Below are 22,842 nucleotides of genomic sequence, written 5' to 3'. Positions count from 1 at the left end.
CACACACACACACACACACACACACACACACACACACCAGCCTTTGTGTCTCAGTGTCGGGGTTTATTGTGGCCCATGTCCCCTTGAGTCAGGGGGTGTGTGCGTGCATGTGTGTGTGTCGGTAATTAGCGGGTAATCTCTAATTGAGCTTGATTACGGGTCTTTGTGCGCTGCCTCGGTATGTGGTGTCTGTGGCACCGGCTCATATCCTGCCGTTAATTTGGGGGGCTCCAGTCATACTGCGGCTTTAACGACTTTATTACCGGGTAGTCGCGCTATAGGACGTGTGTGCGTGTGTGTGCGCGCGCGTGTGTGTGAGAGAGGGGGGTTAGATGTCCGATATCCAACCTGTAAGGTGCACGCTCCTTTAACTATCAGTTAACGGAGGTTTCATTGTCCAAGTGCCAAGATCCGACCAGGGGCATCCTCCCGTTATAACCGGAGGCGCGTGTGTTTGGTGCGTGTGTGTGTGTGTGTGTGTGTGTGTGTGTGTGTGTGTGTTTGTGGCGAAAAGTGGGTGGGGTAACGGGGACGTTAACGGCGATGCGGTGCGCGAACGAAGGCTTGGATGGAATGATGTCATCGGGAATCGCGAGAAGGGAAGCTGATTAGGAATGCGCGAGCCCCCCCCCCTCCCTCCCCACCTCCTCTCTGTTTCTCTCCCCACACACCTCCTCTCCGGAACCATCCACGCCGAGCTTCACGCGCCCCACCATAGCACGCCCACACCTTCCGTTACCGATTAATCCAGATTTATCCTATGAGGAGGATGGGGGTGGAGGAAGAGGAGGGTGGAAGCTCATTGAATCATTGAGAAAAAAGGAAGCAGGCACCGAAATGCAGATCTGCTTTTAGATGTAAATATACAAATAAACATCCTTCAAATTATTCTCTCCAGTCTGTGTTACTGCGGCTCCACACTGAGTTTATAGTACTCTTCATAATACTGCATGATGTTTTACCTGTTCTTATTATACCCTCATTCATGGCCGGATTATGCCGTTAAAAGCTTCGGGCCTAAATGTGATATAGGGCCCCTTCTGACACTCAAATTTTCGGTTGAAGGACCCTCCAAATCCCGTTTCATATGTGCGTCCACCAATGTTGAGGTGAAACCTACACCCTTGGTGCAATGTTTAAATACCTTGTTGCCTCCGAGCATCAAATGATTACTGACATGGCGTACTGGACACAGGCTCAGGGGGCCAAAGTGCAAGGGGGGCCCCTTGTCCTCACCTGTGAAATGTCACTTAGGGGCGCATTCACACCAGGATAGTCCAGGAGAAATTTCACACCTTCATTTGGTTCAGTTCACTTTCATACTGCACTTTTTAAAGCGGACCAAACCGTCTGGACAACGTCACGCGGTTACAACAGCTGCTCGTTTGGGGGCAGCATTGCCTGAAACGACCACTGACCAGGAAGAAAAAAAGCATGAGGAAGAAGAAAACCCGGCTCATCGACTGGCCAGGACCGAAAACGGAAATCCATCCCCTTCAGCCGGCTTGGTCACCACAAAAACCCCAAACACCAAAATGCAATGCGCTCTACGTCACTTCCTCTCTTCAGTTCGCTGGATAGTCCGTTTGCAGTTCCCACTGTAAGCAAACCGCACCAGGGTTCATTTGCAAGTGAACAGAGTCCCCCAGTTTTCCAGCGGACCAGGGTTCGCTCGTTTGGTCCGCACCAGAATTTGCATGAGTGTTCACAACACACCAAATGAACCGCACTATCCGTGGAAGTGGACCACGGTTCGTTTAAAGTGGACCAAAAAGTGCCAGTGTGACTGCGTCCTTAAAATTAACATGTACAGACCAGGAAGAGATTTAAAATGACCTTAAAGAGATGCAAGGAACTGCAGAGGGACACAAATAACCACAAGAAGGGGCAAAACAACCACAAAGAGCCACAAAAAGACCAAAGAAAGACATTAAATGACCTCAAAGAGACACAAAACCACAAACAGATGCAGTGCGACTACAAAGAGATGCAAAACAACGACACAAAAGGAGGCTGAACAATTACAAAATGTGCATGTCTGGCTTTTATGTAAGAGAGGTGGGGGGGGCTTTTGTGTATTTGTGCCCAGGGGGTTCATTGTCTGATAATCCGTCCCTGCCTTTAAGTTGCCATAAAGTCCGCTGCTGTTGCTGGAATGATAATTTAAGATCCCTTTTTCTTCCTCATTGAAAAATCCCATGACAGAACTTAATAGGAATGTGTTGCACGTGAGCACGACATTAACTAAAGCAGTGAGGCTCTAAACTAGATTTTGACACAAGATTTTGACTCCACCAAAAAATGGAGAATCTACCTCAGTTGATATTGTATTTTCGTGATGCAGATTTGCTAACCACTTTTCAAATAATCATATTAAAAAATAATTTTCCCGCAGTGGACCTGAGGCTTTTTAGGTCCCCTCGAGGTCTGTGGCCTCGGGGCAGCGGATCACCTCGCCTAATTCATCGCTCAGCCACAATATTTGTATTGTCAACATCTCATAGTTCCTTTGTGCTGCTTCGACTGTGATGCTCCACTGGTTTTGGCAGGGGTTTTCAACACTACTCACACAGACACACACACACACACACACACACACACACACACACACACACAGATTATTACTGGGTCAGTCAGTTGCAGTCTCTGCCAAAGATCCTTGGCCCCGAGCTGACCTAATCTGTCTTTAAGTGTACAGATGGAGACAGGTGTGACACATATATACACATGCACACACACACTTAAATATACACCGTGTTAGGAGCGCACAGATGGATGCAGGTGGTGCTCGAATTGGTAACACACTTCAACAGTCTAATAATTGCAAGACTCACCTCAAGCAACCCAGGCCTTTAACGCACACACACGACCCTTTGGTCACATTTGCTGACAAGATCTTTCTTTAGATGGCTCTTGGCTTGAGACCAGCCGACTCTTATGTGTTTGTGTGTGTGTTTCCTCTGATGAGTGATCCCCGGTGTCATGTCTCAGTGGGTATTTCCTGTTATCGGAGTTGTGACATCATATCCGGGCAACTATATTTTACATCGGAGGCTGATTTTCCCACAGACATCTGTTGTGTCCCACGGATAGCTAGTGTGTGTGTGTGTGTGTGTGTGCGTGTGTGCATCCATCTGCCTCCGTGAGAGCGCTGACTGTCCATCTGTCTGTGTGTGGGCTCAAAAATAGTGAATCTTTACTGCCAAAAACTTGTTCTCGCCAGCCCTCCCTCCTTGAAAAGTGTGCGCGTGAGAGTGTGTGCGGCGGAAAAGTGTTGTGTTCTGGAGGATCATGTTTAACTCATGGAATGAATCAGTGTTTTGTGCCACCGATAGCCGACAAAGCCCCCCATAGAGAGATGAAGAAAGAGAGAAGGAGCAAGAAAGAGGAAAAAATAGCCCGAGCGAGGCGGATTGAGGGAGCGTGTGGAATGTGAGAGGCAATTTGACACAGGAAGTGGGTCCTTCTCCCGCTCCTGGAGGACAAAGTCCCCTCACACACAAACGCACACGAGCTGGCAGGTAAACCCACTCCTGGCGTGGAGGAGATATTTCAGGTGTGTGTGTGAAAGGATAGGTGAGAGTATGGGGTCACCTTGCAATGGATAGAGGAAATGAAAAGGATCTAGGTTCATATCCGGAGCTGCATTCAGAGGGCCGACGTCTGGAGGTGAGCGTGGACGGAGAGAGAGAGAATAATGACAGCCTTCAGTGAGAAAAACATCTCCCCCTCCTTTCCTCTGCCCATCTCCTCCCTTTTGGATATTTATGTGTGTGTGTGTGTGTGTGTTGGATGTGTACACATGCTGCTCACCCATATCTGAAAGCAATTTCTTATCACATGGGAAGGACCGGCGTGGCAGATGTGCCGCATTTGACTGAAATTAGTTTTCCTTTCTCGCGGAGAAAGTTTTAGAGTCCGATTCAACTCGGAAGGAATGGAATTTCCCATTTACTATTAAACTGATAACAGCGTGCGGGGACGGAAAAACCTGCCTGCACAATACCTGTATTTCTCTGTGTCCTCCCTCTGAGCTGAAAGAACAATGGGAGCTGAGAATCTGCACTAACTAAAAGCTCAGCTCGGTGAAGAAAACTATCAATTGGGAGTGAGGATAAATCAGAAGTTGTCATTATTGGGCCCGAGGGAGCACAAAAGACCTCGCAGCAATCTCTGGGACCTTTAGAGGCCCACCATAGACCCATTTAGGTTGTTTTTAGGGGGGACAGGGGATCTTTAGTTGGAGATAGCAGGTTAGCAGTATATGCCACACAGCAGAGGTGTACATCAACCGAAAGCTGGGAACCTGATGATTTGGGGCCAAATTTAACCATTTTGACACTTGAAAACTGATAAAAATCCCCCCAAAGCACCAATTCCAATATCAATTCAGTATCAAACATTTTTCTGTAAGAATTGCACTTTTCTGTGATTGGATTGTGAGTAGGGCTGCAACTTTTTATATTCAATTAATCTGCCAGTTATTTTCTTGATTATCCAATTAATTGTTTTGTCAGTAAAATGTCAGAAAATAGAGAAACGTGCCCTGTCTAATTTCCTAGACCTCACTAGATGTCTTAAAATGGTATGTTTTATCCAACCAATAGTCCAAACATCCAAAACTACTCAGTTTATTCATGTGTATGACAAAGAAAAGCATCAAATTGTCAAATCTAAGAAGCTTGAAAAGAGCTAATTTGGCTTTTTGACTTTAAAGAATTACTAAAATCATTTTTTGATCATCACAATAGCTGCCAATGTATTTTCAGTCGATAGACAACTCAATATTTGACGAATTGTTGCAGCTGTAATGGCGAGGATTTCTATTCATGAAACTGCTGAGAAACCTTGTTATTGTTAATATACCCATGAAAGCGGTACATCCTCTGAATGCCCAAGGTCTCTAGTTTGTGGCTGTTAAGTTTCACAAGGCTGTGATTATTTCTCGGGGTCACAATGGGTTATTTTATACAGTGAGATCAAGTTAAAAAAAATGCTCTGACTAGAATGTTGTGAGACCACGGGGACTAGTATAATCATCATACAGTTGGACTCATTGAATCCACATGAGTCTCTGCTTTCCAGTCACGAGCTATTTATGTAATTCAGATACTGTTAATGGACCCCAGCATGCAAAAAGCTGCATGGGATTATCCTAAAGTGGGCATGTCTGTAAAAGGGGGACTCATGGGTACCAATTGAACCCATTTTCATTCTAATATCTTGAGGTGAAAATGGTTATGCCAATTTTCCATCACCAGAATTCATCTTAACTTTGGAGTGTTATTTAGCCCCTTTTCCAAGAAGCTAACATGACACAATTAGTACCACTAGATGCCTGAGGTTGTCTAGTTTCATGTGACACACTGCCTTTGCTGGCTTAAAATAGGGGCGTGCCACAGCCTCATAGAGACAGTAACGTCAGCCAAGATCCCTGTTGGTCCCTCGGGTCTCCTAACATCTAACATCAAACTGCATGCCGTGTCACATTTAGGTGTCACAATTTTTGTAAGGTCAGACGTATTTTATCTTTTGAACGTGCTTCAGAATTAATCCACGCTTTTATAGACTACATTATTGTGATTCATTATATTCCGGCCTGAGCCTGGGTGCTGCAGCTTGTTTGCAGAAGTTTCAAAATGCTGGAGCTGGAGCCTGTCTTCAACCAAAGATAAAGTGCAGGAAGCTCATTACTCCAGTGTTGGCCTCGTGCCATTGGCTACCAGTGGAGTTTAAGATTCAATTGAATATTTTAGTCGATAACTGTCAGGCGCTACATGGTTGAACCATGAGTGCATAATGTAAAGTCCACTAGACATCCAACTCAGTTTAAAAAAAGATACATCGAGCATTTGCTGTCTTCGACCCCATAAAAGTTTGGAACCTCTCACTTAGTAGCAGGAGGAGCCAGATGTTGGAGACATGTGGGGCTTAGCCTAAACCTAGAGGGGGTCTGGGGGCATATTCAGGTTTTTTCCATTTATGGCAGCTATATGCACCATTTTTCCAAGCCTGTTCAAAAATAGAATGAAAATAATCTATAGATAGTTTTGGAAAAACATAACAGTTGCCAAGAAAAACCCTTCCTGTTGAACCTACATCCTATTTTGTCTCCAATTGTTTCCCAGCTGTCTTTGTCACTCTGAAACAATAACACAACAAGTGGTAAGGATGACTAATTTTCACCCCTGCCTCCTAAAAAGAAGCACAAATTGTCAGGGTGCCCATTAGCTCACCTGTTAGAGTAGGTCTTTGTCCTTGCCACAGCAGCTATGAGTTTAATTCCAACCTTTGCTGCATGTCGTCACCCCTCTCTTTCCCCCGTCACAGTAACAGCTGTCCTATCAATTAGAGGCAAACAAACCCTAAAAAGTATCTTTTAAAAATTTGTCTGAGGTCATTATTTTAAAGTTCCATTACATAGAGTATGTGGAAAGGACACAAAGTTGTCAAGCTCTGTGAAGCCACCACCCTTCGAGGCCTAGGGAGGTAAAGCTCACAAAAAAGCAAAGATTACAGAGTAGTCTGAAACTTCATACAAATATGTGCACTTGAACTTTTCTTCTTTCCTTTCTCATTAATCATCTCACAACCCCTCAGACTGATCTTGTGACCGTTTTTGAAGGGCCTAACCTCAACTAGCTCCACCTAGATCATCTAAAATAGTAAATACTGCCAATACATTGGTGCTTGTACCAGTCAGAGAGGCTTTTTACAGCAGAATTAGTAACCTTACTTGATACCTTGTGTCCTTTTAGCCATTAATATTTTTACTGAAAGGATTTAAATGTAGGCATTTTACTTGTAAGTACTTAGCAGTGTTGGTTCTTTCACATATCTGAAGGACAACTGCTGAAAAGGTGCAATATAACAACATCTTTACTTACAGATACCCAGGCTGAGGTGCCATATTGTTGCACTCTCTAGTCTGTGCAAATCTCTGTTCACACTGCCAGCCACAGTTTAGAAAGTACCTGTTTTATTCAATCATTTGGCTCCACAACATTGTGCAACACTAAACTCTCCCCATGGAATGCGTTCAAGTCATCCCACGAATCAGAAAGAATGCAGCTACAGCCTGAATTCGTCCAGCTGGAAACTTTGGCTCCTCTCATCAGAACCAGCAACACACACACACACACACACACACACAAGTGCCGACACGCTTGCTCACATATATGCACTGATGCACATTAACATTAAAGTCCTGATTATCTCACACACACACTCTCGCAGTGCTAGCGAACAGTCGCGGTGGTGTGCAGCAGTTTTGTTGATTCAGTGAGTCAGAGGGAGACGGAGAACGCTGGAGGTGTTTTAGGTAGGTCAAAACAGGCTAGAAATACAGCTTGTGTAGATACTAAACACACACACTCACACACACAGAGTCTCCCTTGCAGTAATTGGGCAGCACTGCGCAGACATACTCACATACATATTCTCTGGAGAGGGGGGTTAGATGAATATAGAGAGAAAAAAGGAAGGAGGGAGAGGAGAGGAGTGGTAAAAGGGAGGTGTACAGAGCACAGGATAATGAGAAGGAGGGAAGGAGTGGAAAGAATAAAATGGAGAGAGGTAAGGATGGAAAAAGAGTTAAGGTAATGGCGAGATGGGGATGCGAGATAGCAGGGGGGAAGACGTGGAGGAGCGGGAAGGAGAAAGGGAAACAGATCGAGCGATGAGTGGTCGAGAGAGGATGACAAAAGACGGGGTACAGCCCAGAAGCTGAGGGAAGGACGGGACCAGAAGTGGGAAGAGATAGTGGGAGGCGAGAGGAGGAGAAGATGGGGGATACTGGGATATAGAGAGGGAGAGGAGGGGGATGAGGGGGATGGAGCGAGGCCAGGAGGATGGAGATGGAGGGACAGAGACGGAGCCAGGATGGAGGGATGTCGAGTGAGAAAGTGAGGGTGGGGGGAGGGAGGCGTGCGCTGCTCATTCCCAGGAGACTGTGCTCTACCTGCTCTCTCCGCGGCCGTCGCCATGACAACCAGCATGGCTGCCGCTGTCACAGCTTTATCGCCCTGCTCTCCTCCCTTCCCTCCTTCCTCTCTCTCTCTTTCATTCTGTTTCGTCTAGTTTTTTTCCTCCTCGTCACCTCTGTTGCTTCTCTCATTCACAGCTTTTTATATCTCATTCTCTTTTTTCTGACTCCGCGCTTTTACTTCTTCCTCCCTTCTTTCTGTCTCTTTTTACTGCTCCCTCTGCCTCTTTTCTCCTCTTCCTCATCTCCTCTCCTGTCTGTCTGTTTCACTACAATAAACTGAAAAATATACAAGTGCAGAGAGGGCTTGTGTTTCACTTTTATAGCAGTGTGTGTGTTTGCGTGTGTGTGTGTGTGTGTGTGTGTGTGTGTGTGTGTGTGTGTGTGTGTGTGTGTTTGAGCTATTACAGGACTCTAAATTAGAGAGCATAAACGCAGCACCGGCTCCCAAAACCACAAAGCATTCTGGGATTTCTGTGTGTCAGAGATTTTGCTATAAATGAAAACCTCAAAAACAGGGCGCCTCCTTTCCACTACAAACCTATGAGTGTGTGTGTGTGTGTGTGTTTGAGGATCACAGATGCCGCCTCCCCATCATTTTTCACTCACGTCACCCATGTGTGTATTTGTATCTCTTTAGTACCACTCTTTCTTTCTTCACACATTTCTATAACAACACAGTAATTAGGTTAACGAAGGGCCGGATGGGCGGGGTCACGCAGGGCTGAAACCCAATGCGGTCCAATGGGAATGCAGGAATGTGTATTTCCCGTCAGGCAGCTGATAAGAGCGGGCGCAGGCCGCGATAAGGCCAACCTTCACACTCCCAATCAGACCCTGAGTGTCGTCGCTGAGAGGCTGGCCTCCATCTGACCTCCAGCATGCAGCTCCCTCCATCTCCCTCTCCATCTGTTGGCCTGTTTGTTTGTTGATGCTAATTTTGTGAGCAACTTTACATTTACACGGTTTTGTTACTTTTTTTTTTTCAGCGCCGATTTGAATCTGAAAACTGAGTCTGTCAATGAAACAGTTAGTTGTTAAACTGAGTAGTAGAATAGCTGGTCAGCAGAACCATCAAGATCTTGGAAATCGTGGTTTGACAAAGGTCCACTTAGTATCTTCTACTGGAGCATTGAGACAAATCAAGCAATCTTCATCAGCAGATGGGGTTTTCTTTGTTGTCATGGAGATGGATCTGCAATGATTAGTCAATTAATTAGTCGAAGGACAGACAATGAATCTTCTTCTTTAGTTTCCAAGTTTTCTAAAGTAATTTTCAAAGAGAGAATGCAAAGCATCCTCTGGCTCCTTCTAAAATGTGAATATTTGCTGGTTTTCTAAGTCTTCAGTGAAATCTACTGATTATCTCTGAGTGTTGAGACAATTGCGTACATTCTGTCAGACATTTTTTTTTATACATTTCTGATACTTCATGGACTAAATTGATAGAGTAAAATAAGCCCTGAATTGTTGTCAAAGAATAATAATTACCATCAATTCTGTTAGTCAAATTTATTTTGGAAAAAAAGGCCAAGCATTTGAGATAACCTGGTGAAAGGCTGCTGAAAGAATTCTTCACCCACAAAATGAAATCAATTAGTCGAATCAATGAAGAAAACTTGTATTGGCTGCAGTGAAAACAGTGAACATATTGATTTGTTGATTGATTAGGGACCACTCTCACAACTCTAAGTAAAAAAGTTAAACTTATCTGTGCTCCCATCAAAGCCAGACTCCATCACTTTTTTAGTGAAAATGCATATGTTAGAGAAGTACTGAACATATGACTGGATTAATGAGACTTGGATCGTACTGCACAAGATGTGTGAGTTTGTGAAACAGATGTTTTCATGCAGTTTTGCTGTTAAATGTGGTTCCCAATTAATCAGTAAATCCATATGTTCACCGTTCACAGTGGAAGCATGTAAGAAAAACAGTTTTCTTCATGAATTTAAGGGAACGCAGTGTGACTAATTGATATACAAATGGTCATTTTGTGGCTGAGGACTTGCTTTAATAGAGGAGGATAATCAGCCATAAAAGATCATTAGTAGCAGCCCATGATTGTTTTGTCAGTCTATTAATTAGCAATAATTTTGTGGCTCCCTGGCTAAGGTGTCGATCATCACAATCTCAGTGTCCCCAGTTTGATTCCAGTGGAAACCTTTACTGTGTCTCATTCCCCATCTCTCTTCTGTAATTCCCTATCATCTCTAACTAATACTAATGGCCAAAAAAGAGGCAAACATTTTCTGCTTCCAGCCTCTTAGCTTTGATAATTTTCTGCTTCTCTCTGATTTATATCTTTGTGAGTCGTCTCACTGTTCTCTGAAAACTTGTGATGGCTATTTTTCACTCATTTTACAGACTAAACAATCATCCATGGACATTTGTCAGGCACTGATTTGGCCATAAAATGATATCTTGTATGATCAGCTATATACTAAAATAAACAAGTGATAAAATCTTGGAACCAGGTTGTTGCTTTCATGCCAGTCGACCACTAATGAGACCAAATCTTTTCTGGTTTCAAAGCTCTGATCAAGGAGCTTGTTTCCTTGGCTGCATGTCATTGGTGGAGACGTTTTTGACTGCCTCTGGCTGGAAATGCTATCACTGTTCCTCTGGGAGCCCGTCTTTGAAAATGGCCACTATGCCCACTCAAAGCCTGCAAAGTTTGTTTGCACTTAATGGTGGTAGAGAGTGCTTGTAAATGAAGACACTGCGGAAGATAGAGAGTGCGTCGTCTCGAGGGATTGGTCCTGCAGGCAGAAGGTAAAGATCAACTAAAATGGGAACAACGTCAAGCCGTGTCTAAACGGAAGAGATTTTATGTGCGTGAAAATTTGAATGGCTTCTTGTAGGGTGATACATTTGTACTTTACTTCACCTAACAGCTTTCATGTCTCATGGGGTGTTGGCAGTTGCAGTGGAAGACGTAGAGTAAGAAAAGCACAATGAGTCACAGTTCGATCTTTCCAAGATACATGCCTGCACATGATTGGCTATATAAATGTTTCTTCATCCAATTTGTCATCTCTTCATTTCATCTCGTCTTTGATCTGTCAGCGTCACAGTTTCTATTTTCAAACACAATCTTCATGTCATCTTTTCCTCTGATAACGCTGAGATTTTGTCAGTTTTGATTCACAGATATCCGTTTCTGATGCATGCATTTCATCAAGGCAGAAATTGAATTAATTAGTTTTAGTTTTGATATTAACTGCGTTGTCAGTCTCATTGAAAAGGGCAGTAACATTTCATCATAATTTCATTAGGATTCACACCGTGACAGAAATCTACTTATTTGCATACTGATGTGTATGACCTGTGTGTGTGTGTTTGTGCACTTAACTGGTCATCTGGCTGCTCACTTGTTTATAGGATGGACACAGGAAGTGAGTATTTATAGATCCGGCCTTCAAGCTTCAATTCAGGAGGGAGCTTCCTGAGTGGAGCACAAAGAGGGGATTTTAAATAGGTGTGTGTTTTTACGTGTTTACATGCTGAAACGGAGGCAGAGCAGGCGATGAAGGAGCACAGGGAGGCGGCTTGTGCGAACGAGAGCGAGAAATACTGTGTGCGAGAGGCATGTGACTGTGTATGTGTGCGCTTGAATTATTTAGCCCAGCGTCCCGACAGAGGAGTGAACGAGGTCAGGAGCTCATTGCTGCAACGTTTTTCCTCTCTCCATCAATCCATCTCTACACCCTCCACCCACCAGCCCTCTTCCTCCTCCTCCTCCTTCTCCTCCGTCGCTGCAGAGCTCCTCTTTTATTCAGCCCATTTTAATAAACAGGAACTTAGTAACAAAAGGCTTCTCTTATGTTACTCATGTCCCTTCAATTACGGGCAAATCATGAGGGAAGAACATCGATCCAATTAAATACAGACACTGAAACCCGCTGTGTGTGCGTGTGAGCATGTGTGTGTGTGTGTGTGTGTGTGTGTTTGTTTGTGTGGACTCTCAAGTAAACCTTTGAACCCCAGTGCTTTAAAGGGCTCTTTCAAAGGCGTTTGCAGTCTGAACGAGCCATTGAAGCTAATGAGCTGTGTGTGAATGTGAGTGTGTGTGCTGCAGACTGAAAATGTATGTGTGTGGTTGGGCGGGCAGGGATTCGGTAATATTGCTTGGTGGTTGCAGCAGGCTGTCTTTCCCATAGGGCCTTTCTATTAACACCTCCATGTGCGTGCACACGCTCACACACACAGTCAGCCACACACACGCACACGTTTGCAGCAGCAGGTGATTCATTCTTAATCTTTCATTCCAACAGTTGTGGATTAACCCTAATCTTAGCCAGCAGAGACCCAGGTTTGAAAGGCTGACTGACACTGAGAGCGTGTGTGCGTGTGTGTGTGTGTGTGTGTGTGTCCTCGAGTGTATTGTTTATTAAGCTGTATGTGTGATGAGATAATTGTTTCCCATGTCGGACTGAGTGGGGTGTCTGTCTGACAAGACATGATATGACTGAGGCAGACACACACGACAGATTGACAGGTCACACAACACCGAAACATTAGACACAGCAGGAGGAGGAGGAGGATGAAGAGGAGGAGGAGGAGGCGGTGGCAGCGGCAGCGGCAGTGCTGATAGAGGACAGGCATGACTTCTCCTGACATTAATTCCTTTTCTGAAATTTTAAGATGAGTTCAGTCACCCTGAGTGTGTGTTGCAGTTGGACTCAGTTGGGTTGCATTTTACATTTAGGACGGTAATTATTTTCATAATTGATTAATTTGCCAATTCATTAATTCAAGCTTTATTTATACTCAGTAATAATGACATCGAGTCAATTATTAAAATGAAAAGGAAACATCAACAAAGAGATATAGCCTACAGACAGAGAAAATGCAGTTACATAATAAGAATAATACAAAGCCATTAAAGTCAAGATGAAATGAAAAATGCCTTTTAACCCTTTCAGATCACATCCCCAGTCACATTATATACCAAAAAATGCCCCCCAAAAATCTGTTTCTCCTTGTTGTTATATCAAACCCAATCATGTTTTCTTACTGTAAAACAGGAGATGACGTGTGTTCACGTGAGCCAGGACCAACCACTTTAAACCAGTAATATCATGACATCCATCCACCAATCCAAATCTTTAGCAACACAGAGCTAAGATTAAGTTAGCTAGCGAGCAACAGCAGGCTATGTCAGTGTGTCTTTTTACCCCCAAAACATTGTGGTCACAAGCTGCAGGCTAGATTTCTTTCAATTTGAGGAAAGTGGTATCTGTGAGAGCGCCAGAGCATTCAATGTGCTTCGTCTCTCTCCCTGATGGATGCTGCCATCCTGTTGGCATTACACCGTTGGGGCCTCACTGTTATCACACACCCATTTTTCCATCCTGCCTGTGTATCCTGTTTCACTTGGAAATACAAAACGACACTGTAGCTAGACTATTACTACTCTAATATGTCGTTTCATCTGGACATCTCAACTTTCCGATCTGGGAAAAGCCCTAAAGCCCTAAAATTTTGTAATTAGGGTAGATAATTTGATAAATTAATATAATTAAATGTAAAATTAAACATGTAAAACAATTACAAGTAGAGGTTGGGAGGTTTATGATTAAATTTTTTGAAATATCCAAAAAGTACAAGTGAACTGATCATAAGGAGATGCTGTAATCCGTCCCAGGACCAGTTAAAAGCAGTTTTTTCATGTTCAGCTTTAACTCATATAACATCAAGCAAAATTCAGTCAGAAGAGTGTGTCTGATAAAGCTTGCTCAAGGCGGAAATGTCATACCGTTATTCCAGCTTGGTGTTCTCCATAAAATGTATGAATACGGAATGGGGGGCGCTGTTGTTCAGCCATTAAGCCGGCAGCAGAGGTCGCAATGGAGCCAAATCAATGAGTAAAATTACACTAGATGCTGACACACTTCACGCCCCTTTTGCTTCCAGAACACCAGATGCTGTCTAAAATAAGCCCCCAGGAATGGAGCTTAGCTTTGAAGACAATTTGACACATTTTGGCAACTAAAAAGGACTGAGGTTTGACAACCAGACTAAAAGTATCATCATTCAATGGTTTGTGTGATATCCTAAGAATCAGCGCCCCATGATTGACATTACATACTTCACAATAAGTTACAGAGGTCAGTTTTAGGTCAGTAAAGTTACTGTGGTGAGGTTTAGGAAAAGAAACATGGTGACGATGCACCTTAGAATGACTTTAAGTTCATTCAAAGTTCACATTGTTCTTAACATCGGTCTCCTGGTAAAAGTCCTGTGCTTTGTGAGCCATCCACCAGACCAACCTGCCTCTTTACTTCCTTATTTACTCCCATCAGCGCATTCATCATGTCACCTTACCAAATTAAGTGGGATATACACAAAGTACTGACTCATAATTATGTAGGATATGTCCGAATTTTGGTGCATTTGTTTTCATAGTAAAAAGAACAAACAGTGCATAAGAGCCTCTTCTTCACTCTTTCACTTCTACTGTTGAAATGAAAGCAGTTTTACCTCTATACTCGCTCCTGCAGATGAATTTCTGTCGGTACAAAATAGTATTAAGGCTCAGGCGTCATGGTAGTCTGTTGGTTAAGAAGCAAACCATAGACTTTGATTACAATGTCCCCAGTTTGATTCTTTGTTGTTGTTGCACGATGTTTCCATCCTCCTGTTTCCTGTAATACCCTGTAGTGAGGTTCAGTACCCAAGCCTAATTGTGATGAGAAATATTTGGCTTTGTAATCACAGAACATAAATTGCATCTTAAAACCCAACAGCTCAAAGGAGATGTTCCTGGAAAAAAAACTGAACAAAGCAGAGAAGGTGTGGCGACAGATTTGAAAGTGATTAGATATTGTGTGGAGATGGAGGGAGAGGAGATTTGAAGAGAATGAAAGGGGAATCAGGTCAGAGGCAATCACAGACAAAAGTGATATTAAAGGAGGGGTGGTGGCTCAGGTGCGTCAGAGGAATAGAAAAGAAAGAGAGGCAGATTGGAGAGGGGAACAAAATGCAGCAGGCGTGAAGAGAGGAGGGGAGAGCAGACAGAATAGAATTTGTTAATATGTAAAAGTGGTAAAAGGATATGAGTAGCTCATCAGAAAAGAGCGTGAGATGAGTGGGGAGGGACTGGCTTTAGGTGGAGTGAAATGATAAAAGGGAAGAGGAGCTGACGAGGAAAATGAAAAGGAGATGGATGGAGAGAGAGAGAGAGAGAGAGAGACTGGTGGTTAAGGCAGGAGTGTAAAGAGCTTATAGCAGCTGAGACGGATTGAATGGAGAGAACAACCTGGACAGGATTACACCGAGACAGAAGAGAGGAGGGCTGTGAGAGCACGATTGTATCATAACCCATATATCTCCCTGTCCTCCAGTTACACATTTCCACTGGTTTACTCCGACACTGACCACTTTGCCACACGCAAGCTTCACAGTCACACTTTAATTAAAGCGAGCACACAGTATCAAGGAATTAATGATCACCAATTGTTATACCAAGCACTGTGGAGCTAATCTATGTGTTAGACAATCATTCTCCAGCCATTAGTTTCTTAAATCCACCTCTTAATTAATTAGTCAGTGAGTAATGTTGCCTACCGAGGGATGAAGCTTTACTGCTAAAGCACTGTCAGCGATGGATGAACACGCACACACCTGAAGCCTGGTATAATATTTGTTCTTCAGATGAGGTGATTTAACAGAGGCTGAAGGAAGATAACGCCATCTCAGTGGCAACAGGGAACTCCTGTTCTGCACATTTTACCCATTAATCCTCATTATCTGCTTGCTTACACCTACCTGCTTCATGCATTTGTAAAGCTGACAATTTGTGGTTTGAGGGGGAGTTACGCGTTGGAGTTATTTATTGATGAACCACAGTTTATCCCACCGCTACAGCAGGGGTTGCCAGATAGGGTCAGTGAGAACAGGTTTTTGGTTTTGTCTCTTAATAAGCCTGACAAGACAAGACTTCACTTGTTGCTCGCCAAGGAAGCAAATCAGCATATTCCCCAAAATGTTGAACTGTTCCTTTAAAATGTGACCCTCCTCATTACTAGTTGCATATTAGCTGCAAGTTCAGCTAAAGTGTTGAACATTTTAAGAGGCCTGAAGATGAAAAAGTAAAAAATAAATAAAATAAAAACAACGAGGAGTCGGTATTAATAATCCCAGTTTTCTTCACTTTTCTGTCTTCTTCATACTTAATTCAACACCACAGTAAGAAGCTAAAACAAAACAATAAATCCCATGTACTTAAACACTCACTCCTTTATTAAAAACATTTAAATGAAATTTAATTTAAGTTTTATTTATCCCTGATGATCTGCCTTAAATGCAAAGTGGTAGTCCATGTGGGTTGATTAGAGTTTGTGGGCGAGGAAACATATTAATATACAGCCTATAGAATACTAACATATTTATTCTCCATTGTTGTTGTTCGGCACCTATAAATGTAAGATGTGACCGTTGGTCTTTGTGGTAGGATATTTGTCTACTGTGATTGGATGGCTGGGTAAAAAGTAACGAGTGCAGCACTTTACCCAGAGTTTTTCAACCCTCGGCGACGCCAAACATGCAGCACTCATTGCAGACTAAATGGTCGTCACGATGCTGCCGTTTGTAGCACAGTTTAATTACGTGGCACTACCATTGTAAAGAATTAAAGAAGGATGCGTTTCTTTTTGAGGAGCAGAGACAGAGTTGTCACTGCAGCCGCACTTGTCGCCTTCTTCCGCATGTTGCTGTTGTTCTTCCGTGCTGGAAGGCGTTTTTCATCCTCCTATGGCGTTTAACGGCAGACTGCAACACTTAGGCATGAACGCTGCCCTGTCTACAGATCTGGAGAATAAGAAGTACTATCATGTTTTTAGAATTTTGGCATCCAAACTTAGGTATCACTTCTCTTGACTTCACTACTAACAAACACTGATGAGGATAATGCGCTCGTTTCCAGATCAAAATGCATCCGAAAGTAGTGAGGGTGCACTCGTAGCTACAGTTGGGGATGGCATTGCCTAAAACTAGCTACTTAGCTAGATGTTTGGTGTGATAGTCTCAACATTCGTAAAGTCTGTTTAACATTTGATCATGTCAAGTTATAGTTGACCAATCTATGTAAACTCACCACTGTGTTAATACTGGTCACATAACCTTTTAAATGAGTCACAACTTTACCATGCACGTACATCATAGTTGCTCTCTGGTACTTTAACAAATAGTACTACTCTTCTGTGTGTAATGCAAGAGAGTGTAGTGTCTTATTAACATGGGATCTCTGGGAGAGTGGGTTTTAAAGGGTTAAACATCTAGTGACCCCTCCGGTGTGTCCTGACGACAGGCTGGGAGCCACTGTCATGTAGGATCTGATAAATACAACCATGTCAGATGATACAAACTGTAAAATAACATCCGCAGAGACAACACATGAGCCATTCATTGATGAAAAATCATCATGACAAAGCAAATGTCTCATTTCCTTCCCAGTTCCTCATGCTGGCTCATGGTTCGTTAAAGTCTTCTGACACTGATTCGTTAGAGTTAATCAGTATCTCATGATAAACATCTGATTAGGTCACAAGCATTCAGCCTGTGTGGCCCATTAAGACAGAGACCATATGCTGCGCTCACCTTATCGTGAGTTCACTCCCCCGCCAGATCTCACAACCTGCGTAATTAGTGTTCGATATCAAGAGCTGTTATGATACATGAAGAATCAATCGACTCTCTGGCCGCGCCGACAGTCACTTGGCCCACGGTCATTGGCTGGAGACCGCTCCAAGGCTCCGGATTGGCTGCCAGTTCGCGAAAGTCAGTCAACCAATGGGAAGGAGCCAAGAGAGCGTAGCAAGGTCAGCTGCTTAGGTTGCCCCTGGAGCAGCAATTTGTTTTCCTCCTCTATCTGTGTGTGTGAGACAGAGAGAAATGGAGGTATGGCATGATAATAACATGCATCATGCCCTCTGCACACACACTCGCAAAGGTGCATCTCTCCATCCCAGATTGAATTACACAGGGCTGATTGGATTTTTCTCCTCTGCATCAAAGACAAAAACACTCCTCTCTTGTTCTCCACCCCCCCTGCCTCCGGCTCCATCCATCCCATCATCACTATCCGCTTTCTCCTCTCAAGTATTCTCCATTTGTACCTTTTTCCTCTCTAAAACTCTGTCTCGTATGCATTGATTTCTCTCCTTCGCCATTCATTCCTTAGGGTCTGTAAAAGTCGCATGACTGTCATTAGCCTGATTACACAAGCTGTAATTATGTGACGCTGCCTTGTGATTCACATCACTGTATATGGGCAGAAATGTGATTCTCATCATCGGCTGTTTGTGTGTGGATTTTTTAATGTGTGTATGTGTGTTAAGGTTTTCGATTTAGGGCTGAGAAGAGACCATTGATTACCGGTCCTGAGTGTACTCTGAGTGCCCCTCTCTCTCGCTCTTCGCTACACAAAGGCATCATGGTCCGCGGGGCGCTCTCTCTCACACGCAGCCACATTTCTGAGCCCCTTTTGAAAAGTTCCTTAGAAACACGAGAAAAGTTCCAGCCACAGGCGCCACGCCCTCCCACTGGCCCTGCAGAAATAGGCCCATTGAGCCAGGCTGTAATCACACACACACACACACACACACACACACTAACACACACATATAAATCCGCATTCAGCCTCGCTCCCTCTTCTCTCTCTCCAGCACTTCATAGAAGCAGCCACAAAAACACAGTCATTGACCCACCAGCCAACCAGCAGCATTCACTGCTCGCTGCAACATTTCTCCAACCAAACATCAATACACACGCACACACACACACACACACACACACACACACATACACAGTGGCACTCCCTGAACACCATGGACAAATCTAATACACACACCCTCATCAGCACACAAACACACGGCGGCATATTCTCGAGTGTGGGAGCGGCAGTTGTGTCAGAATCTCAAGGCATTTCTGGCAGCAGGACAGTGACACACACGCACACACACTCGCACACACACAGTCTCACTCAGAGATGCATGTTTCATAAGGTCATATATAATGGAAGAGGATTCCACGCAGAGAGGCCTCGTGTGTGTCTGTGTGTTTCTGTGTGTGTGTGTGTGTGTGTGTGTGTTAGCCTTGAGATGTGGTCTTTAATCCTGTTGGATTGTCAGATTAGTGTAACAGCTGGGTCCTACACACAGATATACATCTCTCTGCCTCTCTGTCTCTGTATCACCCCTCCTCCCATCATACTGCTCCCCCATACTCAGCCAGGAGTAGAGAGGATCTACAGTATGCATTAATGTGTGTGTGTGTGTGTGTGTGGGTGGGTGGGTGGGTGGGTGGGTGGCGGTCTCACAGCACCAGTCCATTACACAGTTTCGGGCCAGCTGATGTGTCACTACACAGTCATGTGACCTCTATTGAGTCTGTGGCAAGGTTCAGTGTCGGCTGCTCGTTTCGTCGGAGACACTGAGACATTACAGGTTGAACACACCCCGCCACAGAGGGTATTCATTTACCCCTTTTATAGCTGTAATCCTGGCATCACCTGTGGTTACCATGGTAACGGAAAGTACAGTTTAATACTACAGGAGACACTCCTTGAGCAGCTACGTTGTCAGGTGCTGATGTGTCTGTTAACAGTGCAGCCAAACAAACTCAGGTTGCTTTAATGTGGAATTCAGTTAATAATAATTTCACACGAGCCCGGCGTCGTCAGACCAATTTGCAAATGTACAAGCTAAGCCGTATTCTCATATGATCTGCAGACAATGTCAGGACAATAAGGTCAGGACGTTGTCTGAAATTTCTCGTTCAAACATGGAGCACACAACAGGAGATGGTCCATGTAAGGAACATTATGACCTACTGGAAATACTCTGTGTGGTTTAGGTAAGGGGTGGCACCTGGTTAGATCATACAGAAGGCAGGACATGACGCTGATTATATGGCGGTCACATAACCAGTTCGTAATTTGGACGTTACCAACCAAGTTTTTAGCCGTTCCTTGAATTTGAAGGGTCAGCCCTTACCGACTGAAGTTCCCACATTTCTCCACATCCTTTTTCTTCATCAGCAACCATTTGTTTTCTTCTGGTTTCATGTGAGCCGCTTGATATGAACGTCATCAACATGCCCACTCGCTCTTGGTGAATTGCTCTATTCACACACGGGCTCAATCGGACATAATACAGACTTTGTACTGGGAGTTGGCAGTGTAAAGTCTGTTTAATGTCCAATCCAGCTGATTTGGACTTTTGCGTTCTCACATACAGCTGTTCCAGGTAATGTCTAGATAATTTCAGGTTTGCAGTACGTGTGCTTTTCATTCCCAAGGGGTGTCATCAACGGCTGCAGATTAAAATGCCTCTGGATGCAACTGGATAGACCTTAAACCAATCATAGCAATGAAACGTGATGTAACACTGAGCGACAGACAAATGTAAACAGGCTACGCAGACATAGGCTGGGATGGTGTAGCGTCAATATGTGAACAAATTTAAAAATAGTCCCTCAACAGAAAGTTCTACATCAGAGGCAGCCATCTTGGTTGTTTTAGAAAATGCCTCAGTGGCACTCCTCTTCACTAAGCTCGGTCTTTACATCCTGTTGTTTTCCCCGGTGCAAAGGTGTATCAGCTATTAATGACGTCATCAGGTATTTTGCGTTTCCTGTCAGTGACTCTTTCACAATAAAGCCTCCCTGTGTTTCGCCACATTTAATGAGAAGCAGCAGCAGTAGGAAGTGTTCGATTTGCATTAGCTGTAACCTAATAGGGCTTTGATATGGCTGCAGGAAAGTGAACAGTGAGGCTGATATCAGTGAGATGAAATTACATAACACTGGTTTACGTGCATGCATTGTTTCCTATGAACCCCTCGTGGTCAGGTCAGCAATTTGAATCCTGTGTGGGAATGGCACACTCCACTACTTCTAATAGAACTACAACTATACTATACTTACACTTATACTATACTATACTTCGCTGAAGGCCTACTATACTATACTATACTATACTATACTATACTTCGTTGTAAGCCTACTACACTGTACTATACTATACTATACTATACAATACTATACTTCGCTGTAGGCCTACTACACTGTACTGTACTATACTATACTATACTATACTTACTATACTTCGTTGTAGGCCTACTACACTGTACTATACTATACTATACTATACTTTGCTGTAGGCCTACTACACTGTACTATACTATACTATACTATACTTTGCTGTAGGCCTACTACACTACACTGTACTATACTATACTGTACTATACTTACTATACTTCGCTGTAGGCCTTCTACACTGTACTGTACTGTACTATACTATAATATACTACACTATACTTACTATACTTCGCTGTAGGCCTACTACACTGTACTATACTATACTATACTATACTTCGTTGTAGGCCTACTACACTACACTTTACTGTACTATACTATACTATACCATACTTTGCTGTAGGCCTACTACACTACACTGTACTGTACTATACTATACTATACTATACTATACTATACTTACTATACTTCTCTGTAGGCCTTCTACACTGTACTGTACTGTACTATACTATACTATACTATACTTCGTTGTAGGCCTACTACACTGTACTGTCATATACTATACTATACTATACTTACTATACTTCGCTGTAGGCCTACTACACTGTACTACACTGTACTACACTATACTATACTATACTATACTATACTTCGCTGTAGGCCTACTACACTACACTTAACTGTACTATACTATACTGTCCTGTACTATACTATACTATACTATACTATACTATACTATACTATACTTCCGTGCAGACCTACTACACTACACCAAACTGTACTGTACTATACTATACTACACTTCGCTGTAGGCCTACTACACTACACTACACTATACTATACTATACTATACTATACTTCGGTGCAGGCCTACTACACTACACCAAACTGTACTGTACTATACTATACTACACTTCGCTGTGGGCCTACTACACTACACTACACTATACTATACTATACTATACTATACTGAAATATACCATACTTCGCTAAGGGCCTACTACACTACATTATATTGTACTGTACTGTACTGAAGTATACTATACTATACCACACAGAAAGATATGAACAAAACACAGAATCACAAAATGTTGATATTTTGAGTAAGGGGTCAAAATGTCTCTTCATGAACAATATTAGTATTCAAAGTGCTATAAAGGACACATTCTCTACATAATCAGTGAAAAGAAACCAGATTCTATTCTGTATTTCAAGCATATTTTTTCTTGTGAACCTCTGTTTCTCAGTTTGAAGACACATTATGATGTCCGTAATCAATTTTATTAAAGAGGGAAGGCAGGCAGCCTTCCGCCTAATGAGGATTAATCATCGCACTAACAATGAAGCAAATGTAAAAGCCTTTGACTGATTTGAAGTAGTGCTACGCTCTGTTGAAGGAACACTGAACATTGTCATGAATGGATTTGGGTCTATTGTTTTGTAACTGATATATGAGATAAATATTGAAAGTCTCTCTGCATGAAAACTGACTTATTTTCTTTCAGTGATCCAGATGCATGATTTTTTTTCCTCCTCTGTGCACCTGTTCTATCCCTGCAGCTCTCTGACCAAGCCATTCACTGTACCATATACCATATTTAGCAAATGCATGACTTTCCATAAGGGCATTCATCACTTAGATCATCTTTGTCCTTATAACTCAGTGGAGAAAGATAATATTAGAAAGATAATATTAGTGCTCGGATGCTTTTCAGCTGTGGTTTGGTGCTGCACGGGGACAGCTTTAGGGCCAGAGCAAGCTGGAATAACAACCTAGAGCCAATGTAATGCCATCCTCCCACAGGTTTTGTACAGGG

General features: G+C 43.2%; 1 protein-coding gene across 1 annotated transcript in view; it reads left to right on the top strand.

Moving 5' to 3' along the window:
• Positions 1–22,842, top strand: part of sdc3 (syndecan 3) — a 48,516-nt gene that overhangs the window by 767 nt on the left and 24,907 nt on the right. The gene's annotated exons all lie outside the window — the stretch shown is intronic.

This window comes from Epinephelus lanceolatus, chromosome 16 (assembly GCF_041903045.1).
Source record: "Epinephelus lanceolatus isolate andai-2023 chromosome 16, ASM4190304v1, whole genome shotgun sequence".
Classification (NCBI taxonomy): Eukaryota; Metazoa; Chordata; class Actinopteri; order Perciformes; family Serranidae; genus Epinephelus; species Epinephelus lanceolatus.
This window is presented reverse-complemented; position numbering and strand designations above follow the sequence as displayed.